The sequence below is a fragment of the Thamnophis sirtalis genome, unplaced genomic scaffold (genome assembly GCF_051295495.1).
Source record: "Thamnophis sirtalis isolate CommonGarterSnake01/CBP01778 unplaced genomic scaffold, rThaSir2_p1.2 scaffold_15, whole genome shotgun sequence".
Taxonomy (NCBI): domain Eukaryota; kingdom Metazoa; phylum Chordata; class Lepidosauria; order Squamata; family Natricidae; genus Thamnophis; species Thamnophis sirtalis.
The window spans coordinates 31,291,920-31,304,269 of NW_028261395.1; the positions used below are offsets into that span (position 1 = coordinate 31,291,920).

The following is a 12,350-nucleotide window of genomic DNA, read 5'->3' on the forward strand; positions in this document are numbered from 1 at the left end:
GCGCTTTAGTGGACCGCGGTTTTGACGGGTCACGAGGTGAAGGTCATTGTGAACATGAGCAATCACAGATTTTAATATCGGGCCCTATCTAGCCAAGTGAAATTCAATGTAGAGAAAAGTATACTTAGGCAAGAAGAAGAAAAACAAACAAAAGTACCCATATAGACTGGGTGAAACCGGACTTAATAGCAGTAACTGTGAGAGGGAACTTGGAGTCCTAGTGGACAACCAATGAAATATGAGCCACAGGTGGGCAGGTGGCAGCCAAAAAAGCCAATGCAGTCCTAAATTGCATTAATAGTGGGATTCAATCAAGATCAATGGAGGTACTAATACCGCTCTTTAAAGCCTTACTAAGACCACACCTAGCATACTACATCCAGTTTTGGTCACCACACTGTAAAAAAGATGTTGAGACTCTAGAAAGAGTGCAGAGAAGAGCAACCAAGAGGATTAGGGGACTGGAGGCTAAAACATGAAGAACGGTTGCATGAATGTCTATTTTAATGAAAAGAAGGACCAGGGGAGAAATGATAGCAGTCTTCCAATATTTGAGGGGCTGTCACAGAAAGGAAGGAGTCAAGCTATTCTCCAAAGCACCTGAAAGCCAGCCAAGGAACAATGGGTGGAAACTGATCAAGGAGAGATTCAAGATAGAAACAAGAAGACATTTTCTGACAGTGAGACCAATCAACCCATGGAACAGAAGCTGCCTTCGGAAGTTGTGGGAGCTTCATCACTGGAGGCTTTTGAGATTGGACAGCCACTTGTCAGAATTGGTATAGAGTCTCCTGCTTGAGCAGAGGATTGGACTAGATGACCTACAAGGTCCTTTCCAACTCTCTTATTCTAAGTCACCATGAGAATTGGAGTTTGAAGCAGTTGACCAACAGAGGGAGTCTTCTCTTCACGCAGTGGTAAATTTAGTATTTTTCCTTAAAATGGAGAAATCTTTCATCTGGTGTGATTGACTGCAGCCCAGCAATGGCAAGAATGGAATAAAATCTTTCAGACAGAGAGAAGGCAGAAAAGTGCATGATTCGGTTAGGTATCTGAGGCCATTCAGATATTTTGAAATATCTGTAAGCAGAGCAGCTCTTCAATGAATTTGGTGGTGCTTCAAAATGAATGCAGCCCCCAAGGGGGGCACACAAATAAGATTTGGCTTTCTACAGTTTTGTGTTTTCCAGATGTCTTGGATCCCACTCTCATAAAATCCCAGCATGAAAAATTGCAAACCAGAAGAATGTCTTTATTTTATCTCTTATTCTGGCACAGACCCTTTGTCCTTATCTTCTCCTTGCAAATGTGCTCTGAACTGGACCCAATATTCCTTTTAGTTTAAAACGCAATCACCGAGAGAAATTAATGGGGAATTTGACTGCCAATGTACTTCGGTCCAATCTGTTCATTTTTAAACGGGAAAGTTCAAAAAACCTCAAGAGATCTTTCTTGCATTTCTAGAAGTTGTGGTTTTTTTTTAAACTGACAGCATCTCTAACAGAAAACGGAATGTTGATTCTGGAAATTCTGGGCACTTAGATATCAAAGTGGGCCCCAGGTCTTCTCCATTAAGTAAAACATAAATTCTTTTTCCTTGCTGCAGAACAAAATAAGATAATTAAATCCAATAGACCAGGGGCGTCAAACTCAATTTCATTGAGGGCTGCATCAGGCTTGTGTTTGACCTCAGGGGGCCAGGGGGCAGCGTGATCAGGATGAGTGTGGCCAGGGTAGGCCTGGCCAGCTAGACATCACTCGTGGAGGCTCTGTTTTCAGCTGGGGGGGGGGACACATGACCCTCCTGATCTCTGTGTGAGACCTGGAAGCCATCTTTTACCTTTGGACCTTCAGGCCACATTTTTCCACTGTGGGAAAATGAGAGGGAGAGATTACATAGAATGTGGGTGATGTATCGTCAAAATAACATTCGTTCTTAGAAAGTCAAGGCCACTTGGCCCTGCAGCTGTGATGAGGTGACTGGGAGACATCTCTAGTTTTGGACAGTGAATGATTGGACCATGTGATGGACATATGGGTGCTGGGCAGGGATTTGAATTTTCATTTGGGTGGGAAAAACGGAAGCTTTCAGATTCAGGTTTACCCAGAGGTGCCAATATGACATCTCTAATAAAATGGAACTTTGAAGAAACTCAAGCCTCGGAGTCTTCTTAAATTTGGGAGTGTTACTTGAAACCCTGACAGAAGGCTTTTGTTCCATCTTCCACAGGTCTACTTCTCTATATTAAGGCAAGGACGTGCTAAAGTGGATCTTGAGCATTTGAGGAGAACATACTGAGAAATTCAAAATTTACTACACTACCCATGTTTTCCCCAAAATAAGGCTGGGTCTTATATTAATTTTCGCTTATTTTCTGGTTGGGTCTTATTTTCATGGAAATATGGTACTAAATGTATCTGTCTGGTTGATTATCTTAACTGGGGCTTATTTTGGGATATGGCTTAAATGACAAGGATTCACGCTAGGTCTTATTTTCCAGTTGGGTCTTATGTTCAGGGAAACAGAGTGTTAAGAGTTGATCAGTTGCTTTTCAGAATTGGAAGGAAACTTGGAGGTCTTCTAGTCCAACTCCCTGCTCAAGCAGGAGACTATTCTGGAGAAATGTCTGTCCAATCTTTTCTTAAAAGCCTCCAGTGATGGAGCACCCACAACTTCTGGAGGTGAAACATTCCATGGATTAATTGTTCTCATTGTTAGGAAATAGAGCACACTGCTATGCTTCAGATGGTGGGACCTGCCCTACAGTGCTCCTGTGGTCTTTACATCACATGCCTGAATTTTTTTGTACTTTCCATACATTGTATTAAATGTGAGCTTCTGAACCCAAGCATACTATCCATGCTGAGTGGGCAGAGCCTTTGCTGAATTGGTCTCCTTAATCATTTTTGGACAGATTGTCCTGGAATAACGCAGATAAGATGTTTGGTTACTTGAAGCAAGGAGTGAAGGTAAAGGTTCCGCTCGCATATATGTGCTAGTCATTCCCAACTCTAGGGGGGGTCTCCTCTCCATTTCAAAGCCAAAGAGCCAGCGCTGTCCAAAAACGTCTCCGTGGTCATGTGGCTGGCATGACTAAACGCCAAAGGCACACAGAACACTTTTACCTTCCCACCAAAGGTGGTCCCTATTTTTCTACTTACATTTTTATGTGCTTTCGAACGTCTAGGTTGGCAGAAGCTGGGACAAGTAACGGGAGCTCACTCCGTTACATAGCACTAGGGATTCGAACTGCCAAACCTTTCTGATCAACAAGCTCAGCGTCTTAACCACTGAGCCACCGTGTCCCTCGAAGCAAGGAGTAGGAAGAGGTTAATTTTTTTCTTTTCTGTGAAAATGGGCATGTATCTGCCAAGCCTGTCGAATGCCTTTCTGCCTTTCCAGCAGTTCCAAGCCAGGATTAGATGTATGTTTTATATCCTCCTTTTAATCTGTGGGCATTGGAAAGCATGATAGGGACTCAACTCTTTAATCCATAGCAATACATAATGCAAGTTGGCCAAGAACTTTTATGAAGTGTGAATCCATGAGACAGTTTCTGTTAATAAAATTCTTGCAAAGTTAACTGAAACCAGCTGAGCAGCCCCTTGGTTAGAAGAGACATGGTGCAGTTCTAGAGAAAGCCTACAGAGGGCGCATTTAGGAATGTGATGGAGGAAAAAAAAACCAGGATATTTCTATAAAGCAGAACCAAAGTCTTCATTTAAGCATATATGATAATACTTTCTGCATTATGAACCTGGAATGAGTTTCGATTTCTGGGATCCGAGGAGCCCAGATTTATTTTGCAGACTTAATATTACATTGTTTTCCTTGTCTTTCCTTGAGTCCAACTTTTCTTCCCGTATCTCTGCTTTTTCCATGTATTCCCTACATCAGTGATGGCTAACCTTTTCCAGACTGAGTGCCCAAAGTGTGTGTGTGCGTGCACGAATGGGTCTGCGCCTAAACACCCAAAATACAATGTGCATGCATCCCCCAATGTGCACTGCCCCCCTGCACCTGTCCGTACGGCCCCCTCGCATACCCCCCCCCACATATGTGTGTTTACCCCATTGCACGCTCCACACTCCCCTGTGTATGCGCAAGCGCCTGCAGACCACAGGTGGGTTGCTCTCGGTTCAGCCTGGATCGGACGAACCAATAGTAGCAGTGGTGGGAGGCTCTGCCCACCCACCCACTCAGATTCTTCTGCACATGTGCAGAAGCATTGTGCATGCGAGCGGATCCAAACTGGTAGTACAAAAATTGGCAACCCACCACTGGTGCGGCCCCCTCGCATGTGCCCCTGCGTATGCGACCCATTGCAGGCACCCCACTCCCCTGTGCATGTGCATGCACCCCCATATGCGCCCTGCCCCTGCGCATGCATGGCAGAGACCCAACGACCATCTGGCCAGTGCGTGCACATACATGGTGGAACTGAACTAGGGCAACAGCTTGCATGCCCACAGAGAGAATGCTGTGTCCCACCTGTGGCACATGTGTCATAGGTTTGCCATCACAGTTCTACATCTTGGTGCGTCTTATACTCCGGTGCATCTTATACTCCGAAAAATACGGTAACTCTTGTCCTGTCCTGTGGTAAGTTGGTCCACAATGAGTTGACTGTGGCAAGTTGGCCGCGGTGAATTGGCCATGCCGAGTTGTCCTAGAGTTCTAGAACCCTTTTAGGAGACTGATCAAACTGATCAAAACTGGCTGAATACCACCTCTGGTTTTGCCCCATTTTATGACCTCCCTTTCCAGAGTTGTTAAGTGAATCCCTGCAGTTGTTAAGTTAGTCACACGCTCATGAAACGAATCCCACTTCCCTCATGGACTTTGCTCATCAGAAGGTCGCAAAAGAGGATCACGTGACACCGGGATACTCCAACCATTGTAAATATGAACTAGTTGCCAAGCATCTGAATTTTGGTCCTGTGATCACAGGGATACTGCAAAGGTGGTAACTGTGAAAAACGGTCATAAATCTCTTTTTGCAGTGCCCGTTGTAACTTTGGTTAATGACTAAGCGAACTGTTGGAAGTCAAGGACTGGAGATGGTGAGATGTTGAAGATCACATAGAAGCAGCAATGGCTTTCTTGAAGTCATGTACATCAGTGGTCACCAACTGGTGGTCCATGGACCACTGGTGGTACATGAGAAAATTTTGGTCCGCAGAAAAATTATTTGCATTTTTTATATTGCACTAAATTAGCAATAGCAATAGCAATAGCAATAGCAGTTAGACTTATATACCGCCTCATAGGGCTTTCAGCCCTCTCTAAGCAGTTTACAGAGTCAGCATATTGCCCCCAACAACAATCCGGGTCCTCATTTTACCCACCTCGGAAGGATGGAAGGCTGAGTCAACCCTGAGCCGGTTAGATTTGAACAGCCGAACTGCAGAACTGCAGTCAGCTGAAGTAGCCTGCAGTGCTGCATTTAACCACTGCGCCACCTCAGCTCAGGAGTCGTCAAACTACAGCCCCTGGGCTGGATACGTGCAATGAATGCTTGCGTTGCTGCAGAGTGTCTCCCCCTTCGAGGTCTTTTTGTGCGGGTCAGAGAGGGGGCAGAAATTCCGACTTGGGGTCTGCTTCAGTCTCTTGGTGTGGGGCTTTGGGTGAACGCTGGAGGGAAGCGCCACTGGTGGCAAAGAGCTGGAGGGCCTCATTCCAGTGGGACTGCATCATGGCCTGGAACTGGCTGATCCGGTAACAGAAAATTTAAGTAGTTCGAAGAACCGGTAGCAGAAATCTTGAGTAGTTTGGAGAACCAGTAGCTGAAATTTTGAGTAGTTCGGGGAACTGGAAGCGGAATTTTTGAGCAGTTCAGAGAACCGGTAGCAGAAATTTTGAGTAGTTCAGAGAACTGGCAGATTTAAAATGATGAATCTAGTGGTCCCTGAGGTCCGAAAATTTGATGATCCCTGATGTACATCTCCATTCTGTTAAGCCACCCCACTGTGGTGGTAGATGCTATTGTCCTTAATTGTCCAGAATTTCAGGGCTGACAAGAAATACAAAGCTGAGAGGCCTGGTGGCCTTCAAAGAGCCCAGTGTTTACCGCCGGCCCTGTAGTTCATTGTGTCTTGCAATAGGGTGACACAAGATTTATTGGAAATTCTGAGGAAACAAGGAAGTCCTTCACTCCAGGAAAAATGTGCTTTTCATGGTTTCATTGTACCCGGGAGAGTTCAGTTGCTGAAATATTTCAAATTTGCACTAAGCGCTCAAAGGAAGAGAAAATAGTGTCAGGCACTGGGGTGGGAGCTAAAATTGATTGGACTGGAAGAAGCTGCTGGTCTTGGGAAGAAAATATGACATGGAAGATGACTTTTGCAAGTGATATTACCCTCCCTCCCCAGTGGAATACTTAATATAGCTAAGGTGTTATATTGGTTAAAAAGAATTATTGTGACAGAATGCATAGAACATGCTATTGTTTTGCCCTTCTTCATTCCTTGGGTTGGGGTTAGTTCTTTGCACAAGTGTAGAGAGTTGCGCAAAAAAAGAAAAGGGAAGGGAATTTTCTACAGTACCTATGCTGGGAGTCAAAGGCCATACATCTGGAAGTTGTTCAGATTGAAAAACCCTGCTGTAAGAGAGAGAAAGAGAGAGAGTAAATAGATGGATGGATGGATGGATGGATGGATGGATGGATAATAGAGTAGGGATAGATGAATTGATAGATGGATAGATTAGATTAGATTAGATTAGATTAGATTAGATAGATGATAGATAGTTAGATAGATAGTTAGATAGATAGATAGATAGATGATAGATAAAACAGAGATAGTGTAAATGAATGGATAGACGGATAGATGGATAGACGGATCGACAAATCGACAGACAGATAGACAGACAGATAATGAAGATAGATAATAGTAATAACAGCAACAACAGTAATAATAGATATAGATGGAGAGAGAGAGAGAGAGAGAGAGAGAGAGAGAATAGTAATAACAGCAGCAGCAACAATTATATATGTGTGTGTGTGTTTATTTATTGTTGTTGTTGCTATTATTACTATTATCTATCTATCTATCTATCTATCTATCTCTGTCTATAGCTATTATTACTGTTGTTGCTTTTATTACTATTATCTATCTTCATTATTTGTCTGTCTGTCTGTCGATACACAGACACAGAGAGAGAGAGAGAGAGAGAGAAAAGAAGAAGAAGAAGAAGAAGAAGAAGAAGAAGAAGAAGAAGAAGAAGAAGAAGAAGAAGAAGAAGGAGGAGAAGAAGACAGGCAACCAGGCAATAGACAGAATTGCTATCGTTCTTACCCAGTTGCTGAAACCCAGAACATTGTTGCTCTTTAATTAGAAAAAGGCGCCGTTTCCTGCTTTCAGGAAGACGATATAGGCTGTTTCAACAGCAAATTCCAGTTGTCAGGAAGAGGTATGTATATACATTGGAGAGCAGAGTGATGGGAAGACGTATGGCCCCAGGCGAAGACTGAGTAAGCAAACAAAGCCATTTGCTTCCCACTTGGAAAGAGAAAAGCGTCTCAGGGAAGGGAATCACTCCTGCTGGGTGGGTGTTGATAGATAATCTGGAGGGGCCTCTCTGAGGTGGATCTATTTTTAGTCCTGCTTCAATTACACTTAAATCAATGTGATCTATTTTAGTGAGACCAGCTACACCGACTACAGACTTCACCGGGCCTGTTGTAAGCACGCTCTTAAGCAAGGCAAAATGGAAGGTCTGCACTTTGTTTTGCTTTGCTAAATTTGGGTAGTCCTCGACCTTAATGACCACAGTGAGATGGTTGTTAAGCGAGTTTTGCTCCATTTTACAACCTTCCTTCCCACAGTTATTAAGTGAATCCCTGCCGTTGTTAAGTTAGCAGCACGGTGGTGAAACGAATCTGGCTTCCCCACTGACTTTGCTTTTTGGGAGGTTGCAAAAGGGGATCACAGACCCTAGGATGCAGGGATGCTGTGACAGTCGTAAGCAGTGGTGGGTTTCAAAAAAATTTGGAACCTACTCTGTGGGTGTGGCCTCCTTTGTGGGAGTGGCTTGCTGGCCATGTGACCTGGTGGGAGTGGCTTGCCAGCCATGAGACCTGGTGGGAGTGGCTTGCCGGGCATGTGACTGGGTGGGAGTGGCTTGTCAGCCATGTGACCAGGTGGGTGTGGCTTGCTGACCATGTGGCCAGGTGGGAGTGGCTTGCTGGCCTTGTGACTGAGTGGGAGTGGCCAAGACGAACTACAATAAGATTAAAATAAGTACAAAAACAATAAAAGAGCTACTTACAGAAGGAAGATGACTGTTCTTGCCAGTCTTCAGTATCACTGACTCCAATGAATGGGCTGCACAAAGAAGAGACACAGAAATGAACTCTTTCATTGCATGCACTGCATTGGGATGAAACCAGCACACAAAATAATAGAAAAGTGTGAAAAAAGTTCATAAGTCACTTTTTTGAGTGCTGTTGTAACTTTGAACAATCCCTAAATGAAAAGTTGGGAGCTACCTTGAATAAACCTTCCATGTGCAACTTAACGGATGGTCCTGAACCTTTTTGACTGACAGTTCATCTCTCTAGGCAAGCATCTTTAAAGCTGCCTGGAAATGTATAGGAAGTTAAGATCTCTTCCAAGAAAATGTGTTCGAAACTGCATCCAGTGTTGGTCACCATATTATTAAAAAGATCTGGAAAGGGTACAGAGAACAGCAACGAAGATGATTAGGGGACTGTAGGCTAAAACAGATGAAGAACAGCTTCTCTAGTTTAATGAAAAGAGGGACCAGGGGGGACATGCTAGCAGTGTTCCAATATTGGGGGGGGGGGCAAAGTATTTTCCAAAGCTCCAAAAGGCAGGATGAGAAGCAATGGATGGAAACTAACCAAGGAGAGAAGCAACCTAGAACTAAGGAGGAATTCCCTAACGGTGAGAGCAATCAACCAATGGAATGGCTTGCCTTCAGAAGTTGTGGGTGCTCCATCACTGGAAACTTCCAAAAAGAGACGGGACAGCCATTTGTCAGAAATGGTATAGGGTCTCCCTGCTCGAGCAGGTGGTTGGACTAGAAGACCTCCCTTCCAACTCTATTATTCTATGTTCTAAATGTCTCCTAGCCCAAAATGTGGGAACCCCTGCAAAAAGATGAAATAAACCAGCATGTGAAGGAGAAGGACAGGTAGAACCTGAGGGTGGAGTCAAGAGAGGAATCAGCCTAGAGTTATTACATTCCCACAAGTGGTTTAACTCTTGAATTCCATTAATTCCATTAGATCTTGAATTCTAGAGCCAATTTAGGGCTGACCATTAGTTGACTAGATTCTTCTGGCTGTCCAAAGTCAGTTTGTCGGCTCTTTTTTTTCTGTAGCCCATTAACTGAGGACAAGATTTTATCCACAACAGTTTGAAGTGGCCAACAGGAAGCCCTCCTGACCTCTCTTCCCCAGCAACCACAACCACGACAACCAAGGTTTTGTCGAGGTAAATGTCCCATCTGGCAAAGAAGATCAACCGTACTTCAAAACCCAAAGATCAAAAGTTCATTTGAAGCTGCCTCAGCTGTGGACCAAGGAAGAGATGAAGGCAACTTCATGAGGACGTCATGGCGTTAAAAAAAATTGTGTGTGTGTGTTTTTTTAGTGGGGCGTGCTGGGGGTACATGAGGATAAATCTTCCAGGCATGACATCCATCCAATTAAAAAATATGTTTCGAAATGTGACTTAATGGTAAATTAACAAAGGACAGAACATCAAGGCTTGTGATGTTCCACCACCAACGCATTTATGTGGCCAAAGAACTCCAAGTGATTGTAATATTCCTTGGCCCCTGTTTAAAAGGTTTGGCTTTCCTAACCTTAATTTTGTTTATTCTGAACATTTTGGCATGGCCGGGATGCTTTCCTTTTAACCACTGCAGTTTATCCTGCCCACCAGAAGTGAAACATTTCCCCCCACCCTCCTGTTCTTTGCGCATCCAAAATATAAATAAAGAAATAGAGTTTTTCAGATCAACCCTCTTTCTTGGGTAAGGGGAGACATGTTCAGCCTTCGGCATTTTTGCTAGTCACACCAGCATGTCACTGATGCGGCTTTTCCCTCCAAACCCATGAAAATAAACAAGGAGGAAAAAGAGAAAACTTTGCACCATCTGGAAGGGCTTAAAAAATGACCTGAGGACAATTGAACTTCTTGCCTTATTGGCACACGAAGGTGAATCCTTTGCCTCTGGAAAGGGATTGCTGCGGCAGCTTGGTCCTTCAAACATGGCAGATGCCTTATTCACCTGGCTTGAAGCCATGTAATGATAATCATTAACATATATGAAATTCCAGGGAAGATTAGCTTTCTTTTGCAACGGCATTCGTTTCACTTTTCCAAAAGAAAAATCACAGCGCCTATTTTCCTAAAGCTAATTTGGTTCGTTGGTGCTCCAAAACTTTCTTCTAACATCGCAAGTTGTTATTCCCGCCTCTCGTTACATCTCAATGACTACAATCCAGTAAAGGTGGCTGGTCTGACAGAAACTGGGCAAAGATACCTTGGTTGAAGGTAGATTAGAAGTTGGAAAGAAAGAAAGAAAGAAAGAAAGAAAGAAAGAAAGAAAGAAAGAAAGAAAGAAAGAAAGAAAGAAAGAAAGAAAGAAAGAAAGAAAGAAAGAAAGACACAGAGAGACAGAGAGACAGAGAGAGGGAGGGGGGAAGAGAGAGGAAGGAAGGGAGGAATTATTTTATTCAGTGTATAGCAAATACATGGATGTTGGATAGCCATTTGTCTGAAACAGTATAGGGTTTCCTGCCTAGGCAAGGGGTTGGACTAGAAGACCTCCAAGGTCCCTTCCAACTCTACTATTATATTGTATTATTGACTTATAGTAGTTCAAATGTTAATATCCAATCCACCCAGCCATAGAAGGAAGGAAGGAAGGAAGGAAGGAAGGAAGGAAGGAAGGAAGGAAGGAAGGAAGGAAGGAAAAGAAAGTAAGAAAAAAGAGAGATAGGGAAAGAAAGAAAGAAAGAAAGAAAGAAAGAAAGAAAGAGAAGGGAAGGGTGGGAGGAAGGAAAGAAGGAAGACATAAAGAGGAAAGAGAGAAAAAAGGAAGGGAGGGAGGAAAGAAGGAATGAAGGAAAGAAGGAACAAAGGAAGACATAAAGAGAAAGAAAGAAAGAAAGAAAGGAATCGAGGGGAGGGAGGAAGGAAAGAAGGAAGGCATAAAAAGGAGAAAGAATGAAGGAAGGGAGGGAGGGAAGAAGGAAAGAAGGAAGAAAGGGGAAGGAAGGAAGGAAGAAAGAAAGAAAGAAAGAAAGAAAGAAAGAAAGAAAGAAAGAAAGAAAGAAAGAAAGAAAGAAAGAAAGAAAGAAAGATGATGTCAATATCCAGGGACTTGAAGGAAGCTTTCAACGTGTCTTTATCACTTCCTTTGTCCCCCATGTGATCACATTCCTTGAAACAGCTCAACATATGGAGCTGTTTAGGGATGCAATGGTCTGGCATCAGTGGTGGCTTTGTACCACTTTTACTACTGGTTCGCTCGTGCAGGCACGCATGATGCTTCTATGCATGTGCAGAAGGCTCCAGGCGAGTGGACAGAGCCTCCCGCTGCCGCCACTACCGGTTTGGCCAAACCGGGCCAAACCGGGAGCAACCTACCTCTGTCTGGCATCCTTGCAACATGGCCCGCCAGCGTGTCTGGGCTTTCATCACCAGGGCGTGAACTGATGGCAGGAAACATGGAACCAATGAGACGAATCACGAGGTGGTGATGAAAGCACTGGTGGAGATGATCAGCCCCACAAAGCAATGTGATTTTGCTCCTACAGAAGAGGTGGGTTGCTGCCGGTACAGTATGGTTCAGCAGAATAGGTAGTAACTCAGGCATGTGACCATACCAGTTCTATCCTCAGCAGCGCCATCTTGATTTTCGGGCCCCGAACAGATAGTAATGGCACCAGGAACCCACCCCTGTCCTACAGAGAAATGGTGGCCAACCTGGAAGGTTTGACCTTGACTTTGTCAAGACCTTCTGTCAAGGCCTGTAAAATTCACAAGAGCCCCAACCCAAGAGGAAGCTTACAAAGCGTTATTTATATCTCTTGTTTCAGCCTCTCAGGCCAGTTGTAAAGTGTATATAGAGCCATATTTACGACAAGCATGTGGGAGAACCCTGGAATTTGATACTCTGGAATTTCTATCCAGTTTGGTGTAGGGTGTCAGTCTAAGCTTATTCTCTGAAGCGGCTTGAAATACAACTTATGATAGGACTTACGCACACTCTCCTCAGTTATATAATTTTGCACGCCTTAAAACCAAATAGTTTATCGAAATGATGGATGTCAATAGTTTACTCGTTTTTACAAGCAAATTTTGTTACCAGA

At 43.8% G+C, this 12,350-nt stretch overlaps 1 protein-coding gene across 1 annotated transcript in view; it reads right to left on the bottom strand.

The window, feature by feature from the left end:
* Nucleotides 1-7,498, bottom strand: part of ANXA11 (annexin A11) — a 63,248-nt gene extending 55,750 nt beyond the window's left edge. The window contains exons 1-2 of the mRNA XM_087702329.1: nucleotides 7,297-7,498; nucleotides 6,547-6,602 (exon numbers count right to left, since the gene is read on the bottom strand). The gene's annotated coding sequence lies outside the window, so the exon portion shown is untranslated. The remainder of the gene's footprint in view (nucleotides 1-6,546; nucleotides 6,603-7,296) is intronic.
* Between the last annotated feature and the right edge of the window lie 4,852 nt (nucleotides 7,499-12,350).